We start from the raw sequence: 21546 nt of genomic DNA on the forward strand, positions 1-21546 counted from the left end.
TCTGTCTCTGTCAGCTAATTTCAGCTTTATCAGCCACGGAGCTTCAGAATCTTCTGCATTAACAGAGCCTAAGAATGCAACGTCCTCTTCGCTGTCACTGTCGGCCATGTTCACTTCTCCTACAGTGTTTGATCGGCAGACTTTTGCATAATGCCCCCTTTTCTTGCAGAAGTTACAGACTGCATCGCGAGCTGGACATAGTTGTATGCTATGCGCATCCTTCCCACATCTTTTGCATTGTGCACGGTATGATGTACTCTGGACTGGCGCCCTTGCCCCTCTCTGCTTCTCTCTCCCGCCGTTTCTCCAACTTGCACTAACAGCATCCAATTCTGTGCTTGCCTCTGCTGCTCTGAAGTTGCTTCTAAGCACGTCTTGCTGCTTTTTGACTTGCTCGCTCTGGCGAACCCTAATGACCGCTCTATCTAGCGTCAACTCCGGGTCCATTTGCAGCTGCTCAGATAGCTTTTTATCTCTTAGCCCCTCTACTAGCCTATCACGAATCATCTCACTGTATAGTTCACCATAACCACAATGCTCTGCTAGGCAATGAAGTGCTGTAATAAAACTATCAGCTGTCTCACCTCCTTCTTGGTGTCTCTGATTAAACTTAGCCCGTTTAAATAACACATTCACCCGTACTACAAAGTGCGCATCAAACCTGGCCTTCACCGCGCCGTATGCGTTTGCTTCATCTGGCGTGAGACGGAGTGAAGTTAGCACATCCTCTGCCTCTACTCCCATAGTGTATATAAGGGTGTTGATCTGGTCTCTTCGGACTGTAGCTCCAAGCCTGAAGCTATACGGAACCTCTCGAATCTCTGAATCCATTTCAGTCACTCCTCTGGCTTGCTGAAATTGAATTGCGCCAGTAGAGGAACTTGAAAACGGTCCATCTTCTCCCCCCGTGTGGATGCTAGTCCGTGCTGTGACCAGTGTCCTAACGCTAGTTAGCTTTGAAACTCGCTAGCTGTCGTTCACACACCACCGAGACTCCGGTTATTAACCCAATTGCTAGGTCCTTTTTTTCCCCTTTTAGCACAAATGCCAAGATATCTTCATCCCAGTTCATGTAAGTGGCTTACAGTGACCACTTCTGACACCATGTTATATCAGGTTCACGGAGCATAAAGGAGACGCGTCAGGCATGATGTCCGGAACTTGAAAGATGCTTTATTTACCCGCCCAGTCTCGGTTATATATCCCACAGCTCCCCCTACGGGTCCCCATAAGTACCTAACCCAACAATATACTATACATTCTTTTTGATTGAAGCCTGTTGCTGTTAGGCTAGATGACAAGAGGGAGGAGTTAGTTAAATTAACCCATAGCCTACCACATTAATACACACAATGGTTTTATGTATTCATGTATTCATGAATAACGAGGTCACGTCGTAAGATACCATGGTTTCATCTGGTTCCAGTTTTACGCCTTGGACCTTGTCCACGAAGTCAATGGAGTTTTGGATATGGTGAGGTGTTTCGCCCACTAAAAGGGTCAAGATGTTGGCTATATGTTTGGAAATGTTGTACGTGACCGAGTTTATGCTGCTGACGATGGGCCTGAGGGGGGTTCCATCTTTATGGATCTTAGGGAGTCCATATATGCATGGAATGTTATCTTGTGGGTAGAGACGGTGGTATTGTATCCGATAACGACGGGCGCGGCCAAACATCGGCACACAAAAGAGCCACTCATAACTATGGCTCTGTTAGCGACGGGCGTTGGTAAACATCGGAACACAAAGAGCCATGGACATCTATAGCTCTGACAACGACTCCAAAGAGGATAAATTCTGAGTCTCATCGCCAGCCAGTCAGACTAGCTTGGTCTAGTCGGAAAGGCACGAACCGAGGAAGCCTCTTGGATGAGAGGCGAAACGTCTTCACGGATATGGATATATACCAAGTCCAGTTGCACTTGATTCAACTCCTTTGGATAACAATGACCTGGATGAATGAGAACATTCACAGACATGTCATCATTTACATTTTCATTTCTTCAGTTTCATTTACATTTCAGTTTATGTTGACTCAAATCCAATGAAGTCCTCATCACGATCAGAAAGAGGCATCTGCACTCTTAAGATCCTCCAAACTAACTAATTTGGTTACTGGTGCACCATCCACAACACGTAGAAAGATTGTTTCTTCTTCAACAACAGCCCTATCTGTAGAAGAGTCAGCTAATACACATATGAATTTCGCCTGTTTGACCTCTTCTTTCAAATCAAGTAACATTTTCTGGGCAATGCATTGTATGAAACGTGAGCCAGCTTTTCTTGTCAAATAGTTTGACCCCAAATCAAGTCCATTTTTGTCCTGAACGCTGCACAGTAGTTTGTAATTAGTGAGAGGTTTCGCCCTTTTGGCACACGCATAAGCAGTGTTGAAGAGGTTTCTCGTCGTTGAAAGCTGGTGTTTGGACATAGTGAGAATCCCGCGACCAATCGGTGTATCTTTCGTTAGTAATGTTTGTTCGCATGTTAAACTGCTTTTGTGGCCAGTACTACAGCCATGGCTTTTATTTGGGTCACATCGAAAGTCGGTTAGTCCTGTAAAAAAGGGATTTGTTTTGGCCATGATGTCCGGGTGCTTCCTGCACACAGTGCAAAACATTTTTGGCGCAGTCTCCTCATCCCCATCATCCTTGCCCTCAGTGGGTAGCCATTTGAAAGTCTTTGACCAGTGCGTTTGATCTTTCCATTTCTGTTTGTTGCTGTCGTAGCTTTTGTTCTAGTCAGAGGAACTGCTGGTGCTCGCACAGGGACCCGTGTCGGCTGCGTCAGGTCTCGATACATTAAATCCATATCTCAAAAGCGAATACATGCATCCTTCAGCTTCGACTTCACAACACATGTGTGTGGAAGTGTATCATGGCAAGAACAAAGGAGATTTCTGAGGACCTCAGAAAAAGCGTTGTTGATGCACATCTGGCTGGAAAAGATTACAAAACAATCTCTGAAGAGTTTGGACTCCACCAATCCACTGTCAGATTGTACAAATGGAGGAAACGACCATTGTTACCCTCCCTAGGAGTGGTCGACCATCAAAGATCACTCCAAGAGCAAGGTGTGTAATAGTCAGCCAGGTCACAAAGGTACCCAGATGAACTTATACACTTCTACGCAACTAAAGTTCTGTCTCTCATTGGCTAATGTTCATGAGTCCACCATCAGGGGAACACTGAACAACAATGGTGTGCATGACAGGACTGCAAGGAGAAAGCCACTGCTCTCCAAAAAGAACATTGCTGCCGATCTGCAGTTTGCTAAAGATCACATGGACAAGCCAGAAGTCTATTGAACTTTTTGGTTTGAATGAGAAGTGTTATGTTTGGAGAAAGGAAACCACTGCATTCCAGCATAAGAACCTTATCTCATATTTGAGACATGGTGGTGGTGGTATCATGTTTTGGGCCTGTTTTGCTGCATCTGGTCCAGGACTGCTTGCCATCATTGATGGAACAATGAATCCTGAATTATACCAGCAAACTCTTAAGGAAAATCTCAGGACATCTGTCTGCAAACTGAATCTCAAGAAGAATGTGTGTCATACAGAAAGACAACAACCCTAAGTACACCAGTCCTTCTACCAAAGAATAGTTAAAGTAGAATAAAGTTAATGTTTTGGAATGGCCAAGTCAAACTCCTGACCTTAATCCAACCGAAATGTTGTAGAGGGACCTGAAGTGAGCAGTTCATGTGAGGAAATCCACTAACATCCCAGAGTTGAAGTTGTTCTGTACAGAGGAATGGGCTAAAATTCCTAAACCGATGTGCAGGACTGATCAAAAGTTACCAGAAATGTTTAGTTGCAGTTATTGCTGACAAGAGGGTAACACCAGATACTGAAAGCAAAGGTTCACATACTTTTGCCACTCACAGATATGTAATATTGGATCATTTTCCTCAATAAATAAATGAACAAGTATAATATTTTTGTCTCATTTGTTTAATTGGGTTCTCTTTATCTACTTTTAGGACTTGTGTGAAAACCTGATGATGTTTTAGGTCATATTTATGCAGAAATATAGAAAATTCTAAAGGATTCACAAGCTTTTAAGCACCACTGTATGTTATCTAGAATCATCATTATGGACGTTTGCACTATTTGATATGACTGTTCTTTTCTCACAGCAGTCAAGGACATGGTTGTCTACAGGGGCCTGTAGTTGTGTCTTGCCACGTATTGGACACAGAAAGGGCCACAAGAATGTCTTCTTCAATGAGCTGTTGTTGCTCTCATATGCAAGGAAGGGTCGTTTTGTGATGAGACCCGAAACAATGTTTTGTTTATCATTTAACACCTATTTCAGCTTAAACAGGCAGAGGTTCAATTTCAGTTGATCTTGGATTTTGTTTTATTTTTGAGACACAAAGGTAAAACTTTGGAAAACAAAGACCTGCTCAAGAGTTCAGGTCAAGATAGTTCTCTGAGTGTTTGTGGGTCTGGCAGCCTTAATGTGTCAACAAACCTTATCAGGTCTGAACATCGATTTTCTTTTTCTTACTCTTTTTTTTTTAATATCAGTCAAGTGGGTAATGAGTGCTATTGTCAGTGGTAAAGGAAATTGTACCCAAACAAGGGGCCATATATGGCCAGTGTCCCTTCACAGCCCTAACATGTCATGCTTGAAGCTGTGAAGCATGTGAAACATTTAGACCCCCACCCTCCAAGAGTTACAGATATTTGAAAATGTCTACGTTATTTGTGTTTAATCCATGGCCAAATAAAGGGGCAACCTACACCCTGTGCCTTGTGCCAACCCCACAGGTGGGTTTAGTTGTTTTACGCTGAGCGTGTGTGAGGAATAATACAGGTTCGTTGAAGTGAATTTACATTGAATAAAACAGATACCTGTATTACTTTAGGACACAAAGTTTTATTTTCAGAATCAGAAATCAGAAACACTTTGTCATTTCATTTCATACATTTGCGCACATGACATGAAACAAAACGTTGTTTCCTCCAGCCCACAGCAGTGTAACGCAAAGACAAAAACACATATCTAAAAACTACAAGAACACATGTATATCCAAACTAACACATATATATATATAAACGAAACGAAACCAAGAAAAAAAAATTCATGTTGAAATGTAATTTGCGTGATACACTGACTGATAAGAGATCTGCAAGAGAGCAAAAAAAATTGGCCCCCTTCGGGGTCTCCTGTTCTATTTACAGCTGGTCTACCATTAAAACACATCTACATACATAATTACTGGGAAAAGTTGAAAATGGTCATGACCAGATTCTGATGTGTTACATGTCGATGAACTTGGGGGTCTTTAGCTTCTAAAACATCATCAGACAGCAGCACACGACTAAAGAGGATACCTTAAAACAAGAGAACTTGCTTATGATTTCATTTATGAAGCTAATTATTAAGTATTAATGCATGTATTACTAGTCTGTAATATTACTGATGAAAAAGAACTGAGCTAAGCAAAGCTAAGTGAGAAACAGAAAAATGTGAAAATTATGAAAAGGCTAGATAAATGTGTCAGCTAAATCGCAGAGTTAAACGTGCCTGTTTATCTGCCAAGTAGTTAGACCAACAGAGATGAGAATAGCAAGAAAAAAAAGGCTGATGTTGAAGATGGCATGAAATATCATGCATGGACTACAATCTTGGGGAACATCAAGGGAGTTACTGGAGTCTGTATCAATCAGAAAGGAAAATTAATTAAAGTAATTTAATCACATTTTTGCCCGCATTTTTTTTGTGCTTTTGTTCTATTGCTTTAAAACTGCAATCACTAAGATTTTGCTTTTTTTTTTTGACATGCAATGACGATGTGGCGATTGTTGGACAGTCAATCAGTAGCACAGTGGAAAAGCATTCCAGTATAGTTGCAGGGAGGAGGCAGAGAGAAATAAACCTGTTACAAGAGATTTTCTTGGACTATAAACAAGGTGTAGCAGCCATTGTGGCTTGTGTGGCGTCAACTTTAGATTTAAGCAATCAGAAAGACTCAAAGCAGACTTTATTAGCCTCATTAATGATCTCTTTGACACCTGTAAACAGTGCATCATCTGAGGAGAGGCTGCCAGAGATGATGCACTTTGGTTATGCTTTGATTATGTCAAATTCAGCTGTGTCTGTCTACTCCACAGCTGGCTCAAGGGTTATTGCAAGACTAGTGGCATCCCCTTTGTGGAAAATTTCACGTCTTTGATGAACCGCCCTGAACTTTTGAAGAGTGATGGACTCCACCCCTATCACGACTTTTATCAGGGTCATGACTTTTATTAAGGAATGATGAACTGACCTTAATCTCTTCAAGGTTTCCTTATCCTCATCCTGACACACAGTAAGACTTAGTCTGAATCTGCCTGTTGCGTTTTTTCGTTCTAGTTGTGCTATGACTTAGTATCCCACTATTCCAATTATCACTAACATTCCTGTCATTATTACTCATAGATCTGTTGAACGGATCGCGCATGTACACAGAAACATGGATAATCTGGTTAAAACTCGGATACAACTGGACACACCACTGGTGTCACAGTCTACCCTACTCACTACTTAGCCCTTTAAGCTTTAAGAATAGGAATGATTTAGTTTTTATTGACTTATTGATTTTTTTTTTTATTTGGTAACACAAATGAATCATGACATTGGGGTATTATCTGAAACTTGGTTAAGATGCACTGTGAGTGACTCTGAGGTAGGCTTGGGCGATTACAACCTTTTTAAAATTGACAGAAATTCAAAAGGAAACTTGTGGCCATTTACAGTGCATCCAGAAAGTATTCACACTTCGCTTTCCCCACATTTTGTTATGTTTCAGCCTTACTCCAAAATGGATTAAATTCCTTTTTTTTTCACATCAATCTACATACAATACCCCATAATGACAAAGTGAAAAAGATTTTGTAGAAATGTTTGCAAATTTATTAAAAATAAAAAACTGAAATATTGCATGTACATAAGTATTCACACCCTTTACTCAGTACTTGGTTGAGGCACCCTTGGCAGCGAGTACAGCCTCAAGTCGTCTTGGGTATGAAGCTACAAGCTTGGCACACCTATATTTGGGGTATTTCTCCCATTCTTCTCTGCAGATCCTCTCGAGCTCTGTAAGGTTAGATGGGGAGCGTCGCTGCACAGCTATTTTCAGGTCTTTCCAGAGATGTTCAATGGGGTTCAAGTCTGGGCTCTGGCTGGGCCACTCAAGGACATTCACAGACTTGTCCTGAAGCCACTCCTTCGTTGTCTTGGCTGTGTGCTTAGGGTCATTGTCATGTTGAAAGGTAAACCTTCGCCCCAGTCTGAGGTCCTGAGTGCTCTGGAGCAGGTTTTCATCAAGGATCTCTCTGTACTTTGCTCCATTCATCTTTCCCTCGATCCTGACTAGTCTCCCAGTTCCTGCCGCTGAAAAACATCCCTACAGCATGATGATGCCACCACCATGCTTCACTGTAGGGATGGTATTAGCAAGGTGATGAGAGGTGCCTGGTTTCCTCCAGATATGACGTTTGGCATTCAGGCCAAAGAGTTCAATCTTGGTTTCATCAGACCAGAGAATCTTGTTTCTCATGGTCTGAGAGTCCTTTAGGTGTTTTCTGGCAAACTCCAAGCGGGCTGTCATGTGCCTTTTACTGAGCAGAGGCTTCCGTCTGGCCACTCTACCATAAAGGCCTGATTGGTGGAGTGCTGTAGAGATGGTTGTCCTTCTGGAAGGTTATCCCATCTCCACAGAGGAACGCTGGAGCTCTGTCAGACTGACCATCAGGTTCTTGGTCACCTCCCTGACCAAGGCCCTTCTCCCCCGGTTGCTCAGGTTGGCTGGGCGGCCAGCTCTAGGAAGAGTCCTGGTGGATCCAAACTTATTCCATTTACGAATGATGGAGACCACTGTGCTCTTCAGGGCCTTCAAAGCTGTAGACATTTTTTTGTACCCTTCCCCAGATCTGTCCCTCGATACAATCCTGTCCGGAGGTCCACAGACAATTCCTTTGACTTCATGGCTTGGTTTCTTCTCTGACATGCACTGTCAACAGCGGGACCTTATAGAGACAGGTGTGTGCCTTTCCAAATCATGTCCAATCAATTGAATTTACTACAGGTGGACTCCAATCAAGATGTAGAAACATCTCAAGGGTGATCAGTGGAAACAGGATGAACCTGAGCTCAATTTTGAGTGTCATAGCAAAGGGTGTGAATACTTATGTACTTGCAATATTTAAGTTTTTCATTTTTAATAAATTTGTAAAAATTGCTACAAAACCTTTTTCACTTCGTCATTATGGGGTATTGTGAGTAGATTGATGAGAAAAAAAGGAATTTAATCCATTTTGGAATAAGGCTGTAACATAACAAAATGTGGGGAAAGTGAAGGGGTTGAATACTCTCCGGATGCACTGTATACAACAGCTTGTTGTACGTTTACTGTTCTTAATGCAGACACTACAGAAAAATGTTTTGAGTTTTTGGCTCTGAAAGTGTATGCTGTGAAGAATAATTCTATTATTGTGGTCAGACTATACAGACCTCCTCCTGCTTCCTGCTCAGGTACTGACAAGACAGCTGATCTTCTGGCTCCATATAAAAATTCAGAATTGATTATTCAACGTGATTTTAACATAAACTGGTTGAGCCCTGCCTCTCATTATTTAAAAGAGGTCTATGGCAATATTAATCTTTCACAGGTAATTACAGACCCTACAAGGCCAATCTTAAATGACCCCTCTAAGTCATTTCTGATTGACTCAATTTTAATGAAAAGAAAAAATTACGGACTCTTGAGTTTTTGAGCTCGGTTTTAGTGATCATTGTCCAACAGCTTGTGTTAGAAATACCAGGATGAAAAAACTGTCCGCATAAGGCGATTAGATGGAATTTCAAACATGTTGATGAGCTGGCCTCCTTGAATGATCTTTTGAGAAGTGATATTCATGATAATGATAAAATCCCAGTTGTTGAATTGGCTCTTGATCATTTTTGTAACTTTTAACTCAACAGTTGATAAGCATGCACCTTTTGAAAAACATAGAATACTGAACAGGTCAAGTCCCTGGTTCTCAGCAGAATTCTTGTTACATATAGAGAAAAATAAAGCTGGGGCTATCGCCAGGTGTATTGGGACCCCAGTCACTGGCTTATTTTTACATAGCTTAGAAACAAATGCACAGCTTCAATAAGAAAGGTTAAATCTAATTATTATTTGTATTTAATTCCCAAAGCGTATTCAAGTCCAGCAAAATTCTGGAAGGCAGTAAATTCTCTTAAGTCTTTCCTTACATTCCTACTATCGCCACAATTGATGGGTGTACAGTTTGAGACCATAACTAGTTTTGTGCAGCTTTTAAAAAACATTATGCATCTATTGGTAGCCTATTTGATGAAACTTATACAGGACCTCCTCTGTCTGCTATTTATTTAGCCTGATGCCCAAGTAATACCAAGGCTTCGTTTTAAACTACAGCTGTTTTCTCCTGGTGATGTGGCCAGTGCATTATTAGCTGTAGACATAGAGAAACTGGTTGGTGAGGATTAACTTGACCAATACTTTTTTAAAGCTTGTCACTCCAATTTTATTCAACTACACAACATATATTTTTGACCTTTCAGTTTTAACTGGTGCAGTTCCTAAGATCTGGAAGTCTGCTTATGTAATTACTTTACATTAAGGTGGTGGAACAACCGACCTTAACAATTACAGGCCTATATCTAAACTCTTGCCTAGCAAAAATACTAGAACACCTAGTAAACAATCAACTTAAATCATTTCTCTCAGCACAATATATTCTAAGTGTAGACTAATTGGGTTTTAGAGAAACACGCATTACTGCTACCACTCTTGTTTTAAATGACATTACTTTGAAAGAAAGAAAGAAAGAAAGAAAAACACTGTGCAGCTCTTTTATTGCTCTTTCAAAGGCATTTGATACAGTTGACCATGCACTACATTTAAAAAGGCTTCATAGTATTGGATTTGATGAAATTGCTTATAAATGGTTTCAGAGTTACCTCATGGACAGACAACAGTGTGTAGCTATTGGAAATGTTAAATCTGAGTTTGTGCATATTACAAAAGGTGTACCTCAAGGCTCAATCCTGCGACTTGTTCTGCTCACACTGTGATAATGTTTCTTCTGTAACTAGCTGAAATGCTGGTGATACAACTTAATAATGCAATACTGTATATATGTTTATGTATATATAGTATGTATAGATACTGTACATTCTGCTGTTAAATCCGTTCAGGAATGCTTTACTGATTCATAAGTTGCAGTCAATAACCATAAATTAGTTCTTAATGCTGATAAAACTAAATTCATGCTTTTCACCAGAGCCAAAAATATTGATTATTGAAATGCCATCATCTCTACTGAAAATAGTACAAATATTGAAAGAGCCACATGATACAAGTATCTTGGAATTTGGATTGAAGAGAAGATACATTTTAAATATCATGTGACTAATCTGATGAGCAAATTAAGAAAAAATAGCGGGTAAATTTTACAGGAATCCGCATTGTAGAAAGACACTTGAGGCAAGTTTTCTGTCAGTATTGGATTATGGTGACATTTTATACATGCATGCTTCAGCTGTGACTCTGGAGCCCTTGGACACTGTTTACCACTCTGCACTAAGATTTATTACTGGTGATAATTATAATACTCATCATTATGAGCTGTATGCCAAGGTTGGGTGGTCCTCTCTCTCTCTGCATGATCAACACTGGGTTTTATTTATGTATAAGGTGCTTGCTGTTTTTTTTTACCCCCTTAAATTATTTCTGTTGTTTTCTTTAAATGCGGGCCCCTATCAGACATGCTCAAACAGTTGGATTACATTGCAGGTGCCGGCTGTTTTACTGAGCTTGGAACATCCAGTTTTTTGCTGTGCACCTGCAACCTGGAGTAACACGAAGAACATTCTAAAACCTGATTTTCATCCTTAGGGTAATCTGAATTTTTAATTTCTTTTCATTTCATTTCCAACTTATCTTGTTTTTAGCTGACTCATTTGCTGTACATTTTAAATTGCTTTATTTAATTCTTAAGTTTTTAATATGTTAATATTTTACTATTTACTTTTTTATTACTTCTACTTTTTTTATCAAAGTATCTTGTCTGTGGTTCTTGGCACCTAGGATGGGTTGTTTATGTTTTTGCTTGGCTCTACTGTAAATGAGGTTTCTACCTCAATATATATCCAACTCTAAATAAAGTTTGAATGTGTATGAATGAATGAAGTCACAAATAAGTAGTTCGCACCTTTGTAAAAATGTGATGCTTGGACCAAAGCTAACACAGGCAATGTAAACATCATCAAACTACATCACCACATAGGCATCACGATTCAATCAAAAACAATTTAACAGCAGTAGTGGAGACGTGTCTCCAACAATGGTAAAGATGATAGTGTGGTGATACACATTTGAGGGTAGATTCACCAGGGGCTGCTGCCATTCCTTTTGCAGCTCTTCGAGCTGTCGGAGATGGAGAAGGCGGATCGCCTGTTGTCACTCAACAGACTCGGTGACTGCAAACCTTCTGAGCTGCTGGAGAAGATGTTGGCCGTTTTGGGCTCGGCGGACCCCTCCTTCATTTTCACCCATATTTTTCTGCGGCAGCTCCCAGCGCCTGTGCGCACAGCGTTAGCCAGCTCCCCCTTCTCCTCCACCAAAGACTACCGCGCTCTGGGTCCGGAAGCAGACAGGATTTTCATCGCCAACCGGCAGCAGTTAATTCATGCGATGCTCCCCACCCAGACCTCGCCCCCGCCTCTGGAGGACGCAGCGGGCACTTCGAGCGGCTCAGTGCACATGGACTCATAGTCAACCCAGCCAAGTGCCAGTTTGGCCTGTCGTCCATCGACTTCCTTGACCACCGCATCTCCCTGCAAGAAGCCATTCCGCTTCCTGCCAGAGTGGACGCCGTCGCCAGTTTTCCACACCCCCGCACTGTGAAGTCCCTGCAGGAGTTTTTGGGCACGGTGAACTTTTATAATAGGTTTATTCCCCACGCAGCTCACCGCATGCGGCCCTTGTACGAGGCCCTGCGGGGCAAGGAAGCCAAGGGCGAGGTAGACTGGTCCCCGGGGATGGAGCAATGCCGCTTTGATGGTGCATTCGTTCCCCACTGCCCCGATTGCCCTCACGACCAACGCCTCTGACTATGCAGTCGGGGCGATGTGCGAGCAGTGGGTGGGCGGCGCCTGGCAGCCCCTTGCCTTCTTTAGCAAGCAGCTTAAGGACAACGAGCGGAAGTACAGCACCTTCGACTGGGAGCTCCTGGGTATCTTCCTCACCTCCCGAAACTTCAGGTTCCTGTTGGAAGGCCGCCGTTTCACTGCCTTCGTTGACCACAAGCTGCTGACTTTTGCCATGGCCAAGACCTCTGAGCTGTGGTCTGGGAGCCAACAGCGTGAGCTGTTGGCGGCGCCGTGGTTTTGACGTTATCCATGGCCTTTCCCACCCGGATGTGAAGGCGTCCACTTAGCTGGTGGGGGCCAAGTTCATCTGGCCCGGCCTCAGGAAGGACGTCAAGGCCTGGGCTGACTCCTGCATGGCATGCCAGCGTTCCAAAGTACACCGTCATACCAAAGCCCCCTTGGCGCCATTCCTGGTGCCCGAGAGGCGTTTTGACCATGTGAATGTGGACCTGGTGGGCCCCCTGCCCCCCTCCCACGGGTTCACTCACCTTCTCACTATGGTGGACAGGACCACCAGGTGGCCGGAAGCTGTTCCCCTGTCATCAGCCACGTCTACTGAGGTGGCCCGGGCGTTCATCGGGTCCTGGGTGGCCCGTTTTTGCACGCCAGCTGACCTCACCTCTGAGAGGGGCCCTCAGTTGACGTCAGAGCTCTGGACTGCAGTCGCGGGGGGGCTGGGGGTGAAGCTCCACCGCACCACAGCATACAACCTGCAGGGCAAAGGACTTTGTGAGCGGTTTCATCGGTCTATGAAGGCCGCTCTTCGTGCCAGCCTCACGGACAGCAACTGGGTTGATCGCCTCCCGTGGGTCATGCTCGGCCTTCGCTCTGCCCCCAAGGAAGATCTCCAGTCCTCGTCTGCCGAGCTGGTTTACGGGCAGCCGCTGCGTGTCCTGGGTGAGTTTCGCCCGGACGCTGTGGCCCCCTGGTCAGCAGCTTCTCATCGGGCTGTGGCCCGGGACAGTGCCAACGCTTTCGCTCCGATCCCTACATCTCACCACTGCCTCCCTCAGTCCTACGTCCCCAAGGATCTGCTGTCGGCCAGGTATGTCTTCATCCGCCACGACAGCCACCGTACCGTACCCCCCTGCAGCTCCCCTACGACAGGCCCTTCCACGTCCTGGAAGCGGGGCCTAAGAACTTTGTGGTGGACATGGGGGGCAAGCCGGAGCTGGTCTCGGTGGACCGTCTCAAGCCTGCCCATTTGGACCTGGGTGGGCCGGTCGAACTGGCCCTGCCCTCGCAGCGTGGACGCCCCCCTTCTCAGGCCCCTGGCCCAGCCTCGGCCCCTGCCCGGGCTCTGGATCTGTTCCCTGCCCCCACCCCCATACCCATTCAGCGCAGTCGTTTTGGCCGCCTGGTCCGCCCCCCGAGATGTTGACTTTTGTGTTGCATTACTGTTTTGTGTTTTTTCGTGATGGTGAATTCTGGGGGGGCCTGTGTGGTGATACAAATTTGAGGGTAGATTCACCAGGGGCTGCTGCTCCTTTAAGGCAGACATTTTAGAGTGCTGATGTAGGCACTGCTGGGGGCTTCCGGGGAGCCATGTTTGCAGCAGCCTAGCGGTTAGCTGCATGCCACAAGGGATTGTGCTTTATCGGTGTTGTTTTGTGTGGCGAGTAAATGGAATTGACTCGACTTGATCTCTCCGTCTCCTCATTTCTGCACTCCCACAATAGTTAGCAGGCCGTATTATGCAACCTGACTCCATGGTCCAGATGGACAAAATGATGATAAATTACAAGAGAAATTGGACAGATCCCAGCCTCAGCTGTGTTTCTGCGTTTATATGGTCATCCGAGTATTGTTTAAGTTCCACATCTCAAATAAATATTAAAAAAGCATGTTTGCCATCTGAACGTGGCGCTCCTTAACTATTAAAACAAGAATTTTGTAGATATATGAGGGTTTCATCTGGCAGCAACAATTTGAAATTGCTTTACTTATTTTACTTTACCTTAGGTGTGGACTTTGTAACTCTGTGGATGTTTTACATGCATCTCCCAGCTATAAAACACACTAACGGAAAGGGAAAAAGCCCAAAACCATGATATGCCATTAGCGTTAGCTATTACTGACTTTACCTGTTGGCCCGCTTCCTAGTGAGTGAAAAACATTGTCCATGACTAACCAACAGCTAAAACCTAGGTTAAGTCGACTGCATAGCTAACATTAGTTTACTGTAATGGTAGTCATGGTAACAGTCAGTTGGTTTTACAGGCTGTGCTCTTCTTACTGTCACAGTGCTTTCTATGAGTTGTTGGTGGTGGTCAGTGGCGCAGTTTGGCAATTTGTACCTGATACAGAATAGAATAGTGCAAAATTGTCCGAGCATTTCTGTAGGATAACTGCCAATCTGGAACCACATTAAAGAAGTCCTTTTTTTTCTCACTAGCAAAAACCCTTTTTATTAAATAAAAGTGCTAAATTGTATCCTCTTTTAAATAAATTCAAATACACTTGATAAGCATTATAGATTAGATGAGAATTTGTGTGTTAAGTTCAGTGTCCTTTTTGCTTTCTATGAGTTGTTGTTGGTGGTCAGTAGCAAAGTTTGGAAATCTGTACCTGATACATCTATAATAGTGCAAAATTGTTCTTTTTAATCAAACAAAAGTGCACAATGTTATCGTCTTTCAAATAGATTCAAATACACTTCATAAAAGCACTTTAGCTTAGATGAGCATTTGTGGGTTCAGTTCAGAGTCCTTTTTAGTGGACTAGACCCTTATGTCAGAGTTTTGTCACACTTTCTAATTCCTAAACGTGTAATACAGAAGAGTAAATACTGATTAAAACATCTGGACAAGTTTATAAGGACAAATTTCACTCCAGATCCGAGAATACATATGGAAGAGATTTTTGTTCTCATTGTAATAATTACCTGCGTAAATCAATGGCCCATGAAATAGTGAATATAAATAAAAGTGGACCAGAATCCGAGTACTCACTGAGTAATAGCCGGGTGACAAGATCACAATTTTTGTGGATTTTTTTAATGGAAATATTTCCATCAGCCACCACCTTCATCTCTTCAGATCCACAGTAGTAGTGGCCCACATCCAACTCAGTGATGTTCTCAATTCTTAGATCATAGGACTCACTGGACTTATTATAAACAATATGGAAACGTGGAAAAAGATCCAGTGGTGACAGAACAAGAGTAGGCTGATCCTCGTGAGAACTGTTCCTGAACCACACTATGAAACGGGCTTTTGACCGCCTGCAATCACAATAAAACGTCACATTGTCTCCCGGTCTCACTACCAGCTCGATTTCTGATGCAGAGGTCCAATGTGGACTGGAGAGCAGAGCACCTAGAATGCAAAAGCAGTCTTAAAGTTAGGATGAAGATGAGCGAAATGGCGCTCGACATCACAACAGAGCAAACACAGGTTATTGCTTAATACAACAACAGGCAAAATTCATGCATTGTCAAAGTGGAAACTAAGAATGTAAATTCAAGCCTCCGTAAGGATTAAAAATGAGCAAAGGTTTACTTGAGAGAGCAGTTAGAAGGATGTGCAGCCAGCTCATGTCTGAGGATGATCTGAATTTGACAGAAAGGGATGCAGGCCACACGGATGTCACTGGTGATGAGACAAACTTCTTCCATTAAAGGACAAATGACAGTGATTGGCTGGTTGAGTGGAACATTTTACCCGCAACACTTTTTTTTCTGTGTCTTTTGTGGGTTAGGTGTTGAAATAAAGATATCAAGCAAAGGCTTTCACGGATATGATGCCCACTTGAGTGTTTAGCGATAATTGACAGTGTAAGATAGATGCTTCAAAATAACTTAAACTCAGTACTTTTTATGTCCTAATCTCAATGTTGTGGTAATTTCTCTACTGTGTGAACACCACTTTTTATTGGCAGGACACGGGGTTAAAGAAACCCGTATAGGCAAAAAAGAGATGATCACATTTCTCTCAGTCCCTGATATGAAATATTCATATATATATATATATATATATATATATATATATATATATATATATATATATATATATATATATAAATCCTATAAAATTTAACTTTGCTCAACAATTTTTACGACTTTGAAATTTGCAAAGGTACAAGCTAAGGCCTGGGGACAGTTGAAACTTGTCATCACCTGATACTGATGTGTTACATGTCAATGAACTTGAGTTTCTATAGCTGCACAACTTAATACAACCCTCAGACCGCAGCACACGACTCTATAGGATACCTTAAAACAAGAGAACTTGCTCATCATTTCATTTATAAAGATAAAAAGATCAATATTAATCACATTTATTACTATTTTATTAAATCATTACTATTACTAATCTTTTTTGGGGGGGGGGTGTCATGTCCTTGTGTCAATTGTGTTAAGGCAGAGAGCCAGCGCACAACAATTTCATTGTATTCTAATATACATGACAATAAAGTTGAAATTGAATTGTGATATTACTGATGAAAAAGAAACAAGCTAAGTGAAGCTAGTGAGAAACAGATAAATATGAATATTATGAAAAGGCTGAATAAATGAATAGGCTACATAACAGAATTAAACATTGTTGTGATAGCTGTTTATCTACCGAGTAGATAGACCAACAGGGATGAGAAGAGCAAGAAGAAAAAGGCTGAAGGCAGTTGGTCCCACGTCATCAGGTTCAGAATCAGAATCGTGTTTATGGGCCATGTAGGTTTGCACATACATGGAATTTGACTCCGGTTTTGTGACTCTCCCAGGGTACTTAACATAGAGTAACAATACTACTACACTATAACACCAGAGGGGTTTGTTTGGGGGGGGGGGTGCAAAGGGAAGCTATTTCTGTTAAACAAATTGATAACAACCATTACCCCTTTTCAGGCCCTTTGGTGTACTGACTCTAAGTGATGCATCATAATATGGGAACGTTGTCATATAGGAGTCTGTTATGAATATTTAAATTCTGTCCATATTGGAGATGTGCACACCAGCGCTGCAAGATTCAAGATTCAAAGGTTTATTCACCACACACTTCTTGTACAAGTCCAAAAAGCATTGAAATGATTTTTTTTTAATCTGTGCAACAAAATCTGAATCTGTGCAACAAAAGGGAAATGGAATAACAATAACAAAATGAGAATAAAATAAAATACAACAGTTTTTTAAATACACCTGGTGTAAGGAAATCATTTATTATAAAGAATATATAGCCATGGCTGCATTTAAAAAGATATGACATAAACACTTTCCGTGCTACAATCCAAAGCGGGCATGTATTTGGACTTATGAAGTGGAAACTTCTTCGCCGACGATTTGGTGTGTGAGCCCCTCGACACCTCAGACCTCGAAACGAGTCAACCTTTTATTTGAGCGTCTTTTTAACCACTTCCTGTCAACAGCTGCTCTCAGCAAACTTAACGTGGTCATATCATAATCAGCTAATGTCTGAAAAATGTGAACAGTTTTGTTTCACTGATTTTCTTATACAAACTGTGTGTTAATGTTACAAAGGGTTATAAGAAAATAAAACACAAGAAAAAATAGTAAATCAACAAAAAGCTCTGGCAAAATCCTCTTCACAGCATGGGTAGCACAGTACTTTCTACTGTGTGTGTGTGTGTGTGTGTGTGTGTGTGTGTGTGTGAGGCATGTTAGAGGAAGAAAGGTGGTGAGAGGAAGAGAGGTTGCGTGTGGTGGTGATGAAGGTGGCTGTACTGCTGTGAGGGATGAGGTTTGAGAAAATAAGTCTACAGAGATTACAACTAGTTTATAGTGCCCATCAGTGTGGCCAACATAATGATGAAGGTCCTTCGTTTTTGTTTTGTTTTTTATTTCCCCCTTTTTCTCCCCAGTTGTACTTGGCCAATTACCCCACTCCTCTGAGCCGTCCCGGTCGCTGCTCCACCCCCTCTGTCGATCCGGGGGGGGCTGCAGACTACCTCATGCTTCCTCTGATACATGTGGAGTCGCCAGCCGCTTCTTTTCACCTGACAGTGAGGAGTTTCACCAGGGGGACGTAGCATGTGGGAGGATGACGCTACCCCCCCCCAGTTCCCCCCCCCACCACCACCACCTGAACCGGTGCCCCGACCAACCAGAGGAGGCGCGAGTGCAGTGACCAGAACACATACCCACATCCGGCGGTCCTTCATATTCTGCTTGTGTTAATGGCTGAATAGGTGCAGAATTCAGAGTTTTGGTCGCTCTTCTTTGGCCTCCGTTTTGCTCGGCGAACATCCAGTGCAGCGTAACACACTTCAGTTGTGTCCTAAAAACAACAATTTGTCATATTTAATTTAGGATCACCATTATGGACGTCAGCATCATTTGGTACGACTACAGCAGATAGGGACATGGTTTTCTGCAGAGGTCTGTCACAGCAGATATTACAGCCACAATAGAGCTGCGTGAACTTCTTCTGTGATACCACTCTTGTGAAGTTGCACCATATTGTACTCATGATGGGGCACCAAAATGTCTTCTGCAAAGAGCTCGTTGTCAAAAATGTCTTCTCTTTATCATTTTACACCTATTTTGGCTGAAACAGGCAGAGGAACTGTTTCAATGTATTTTAATTTGAGACTATTTGTGAGAAAAAATTAAAAAAAAAAAATTAGAATAATAATAAAAAATGTGTTAGAAAGCTAACAGAGTTCAGGTCGGGATGGTTATCGGGGTGTTTGTGGACTGGTAGCCTTAATGGGTCAACAAACCATGTCATGTCCAAGCACCAAATGTTTTCTTTTCCCCAATATCAGTCAAGTGAGTAATGATTTCTATTCTACGTGGTATTGGCAGTGGTAGAGGAAATTGAGGCTAGATGTTAGAAAATGTCTATATTTTTTGTGTTTTATCCGTGGCCTAATAAAGGGGCAACAACCCCCCCCCTTGCCTTGTGCCAATGCCACAGGTGGATTTAGTTGTTCTACGCTGAGTGTGGATAATACATTTTTGTTGGAAAGTGATTTTACATTAAATAAAACGGATACCTGGATCACCTTTTGAAATAGAAGTTTTCTTTTTATGTTTAAATGAATTTTGTGAGATTCACTGCCTCACAGTGAATCTCACAAAAGGCAGCATCGGATGGTGGGGCCAACAGAAGTATCGGGTGAGGCTGATGCTCCCCCAGAGACTGTTCCCTCAGAGACTGTTAGGAGGTACCCTACACGGGAAAGAAAACCCCCAGACTGCCTCCATCTGTAATGGACTTTGGGTTAAAGGGGCACCCGCCACACTAGGTTAGTTAGTAAGTTGGGCATATTACCACCGCTCACCCAGGTTGTGTAACATGTGCAACTCCTGGTTTTTTTTTTTTTTTCAATGTAAGTGATAGTAGGATGTTTTGAGTTATGTTATCTGTGTTAAAGTATTCCGTGTTGTTCTGCAGGAATATTCGGGTGTTATTCAGGAGATATAAATAGGCATCCAGGTTTTTCGGGGAACTCCGAGCTAAGTAAGTGGGGAGAAGATGTGATCTATTTTGTGTTTGTCTGCTCTGGACACTTCCCTAGGGTGCAGTTAGAGGACGGCAGTGTTTATATTGTAGCGAATTCGGGGGGGGGGGGGCAGCAGCCGCGGGAACCACCACAACCACACACACACACATATATATATATAGATATATAGATATGTATGGGGCAATATCTCTCTGGAATAAAGTCACAGCACGATGAAAGTCCGCTTCGCTGCTGTTATTTTATTACGTACTTCAAGTTTAGTACAGAGAAGTCGGTGACTTCCGTCTGTGACTCTAACAGATTGTGAATCTAACTCACCCTTTTTGGCTCTCTCTTTGGGTCTATTGTGCTATGTACAGCTGGTCTACCATTTAAACACATCTACATACACATGATTACAGGGAATAGTTGAAACTGGTCATCACCTGATTCTGATGGGTTACATTTTGATGAACTTGAGGGTCTTTAGCTGCAAAAATTAATACAACATCATCAGACTGCAGCACACAACTGTATAGGATACCTTAAAACAAGAGAACTTTCTTAATGATTTAATTTGTGAAAGTAAATTTAAGTGTTGACATTATTTACTAAATTGTCATATCAATGATGAAAAACAAACAAGCTCAGCGACACTATGAAAATAGCAGAATTAAAGAGCTTTTTGGTACCTATTTTTCTGCAGAGTAGACAGGCCAACAGAGATGACAAGAGAAAGAAGAAAATGGCAGAAGTCAAAGACAGCACACACAGCATCATGCTGCACAGACTACAATCCAGGGGAACATCAAGGGGGCTACTGGAGTCTGCGTCAGACAGAAAGGACAGATTCATTCTTTATTTGTGCACGTGAAAATCATTTTCTTTTGCTTTCCTTTAATTGCTTCAAGTGTGATTCTCCATTTATAGGGTTATCATGGTTTCAGTTCCGCAACTCAAATAAATGTCAGAAATACAGATGGCATCTGAAAATGGTGCTCCTTAACTCTTAAAGTGAGGATTTTGTGAGGTTATGTGAGGGTTTTATCTGGATGCAACAACTTGAAATTGCTTTGCTTACTATGAGTTGTTGTTGGTGGTCAGTAGCAAAGTTTAGAAATCTGTACCTGATACATCTATAAAAGTGCAAAATTGTTTGTTTTAATCAAACAAAAGTGCACACTGTTATAGTCTTCCAAATAAATGTTAATACACTTCTAAAATCACTTTAGCTTAGATGAGCATTTGTGGTTTCAGTTCAGAGTCCTTTTCAGTGGACTGGACCCTCATGTCAGAGTTTTGTCACACTTTCTAATTCCTAAACATTTATTACACAGGATGAAATACTGATTAAAACTTCTAGACAAGTTTATAAGGACCAATTTCCCTCCAGATCTGAAAATACATATGGAAGAGATTGTTGTTCTCTTATTGTAATAATTCCCTGTGCAAATCAATGGACCACGAAATAGCGATTATAAATAAAAGTGGACCAGAATCAGAGTACTCACTCAGTAAGAGCCGGGTGACGAGATCACAATTCTTTTGGATTATTTGAGCGGAAATCTTTTCATTATCCACCACCTTCTTCTCTTCAGTTCCACAGTAGTAGCGGCCCACGTCCGACTCAGTGACGTTCTCAATCCATAGATCATAGGACTCACTGGACTCATTCAAAACAAATTTAAAACGAGGCAAAGGATTCAATCCCCAAAAATGATTAAGCTCCAGTGTAGACGATTTAAAGTTTGTTGAGAGAACAAGAGTAGGCTGATTCTCGTGAGAACAGTTCCTGAACCACACTATGAATCGGGCTTTTGACCGTCTGCAGTCACAACAAAGTGTCACATTGTCTCCCGGTCTCACTATCAGCTTGGTTTCTGATGCAGAGGTCCAATGTGGACTGGAGAGCAGAGCAGCTGGAATGCAAAAGCAGTCTTAAAGTTAGGATGAAGATGAGTGAAATGG

At 42.2% G+C, this 21546-nt stretch overlaps 1 long non-coding RNA gene across 1 annotated transcript; it reads right to left on the reverse strand.

Annotated features, from left to right (window-relative positions):
• Positions 1–18274: 18274 nt before the first annotated feature.
• On the reverse strand, positions 18275–20426 carry LOC130112248 (uncharacterized). Its single transcript, XR_008810219.1, has 3 exons — positions 20271–20426; positions 20025–20068; positions 18275–18407 (listed from the first exon to the last, which is right to left on the reverse strand). It is a non-coding gene; the product is annotated as an uncharacterized LOC130112248 (long non-coding RNA).
• Positions 20427–21546: the final 1120 nt, after the last annotated feature.

This window comes from Lampris incognitus, chromosome 5, assembly GCF_029633865.1.
Source record: "Lampris incognitus isolate fLamInc1 chromosome 5, fLamInc1.hap2, whole genome shotgun sequence".
Classification (NCBI taxonomy): Eukaryota; Metazoa; Chordata; class Actinopteri; order Lampriformes; family Lampridae; genus Lampris; species Lampris incognitus.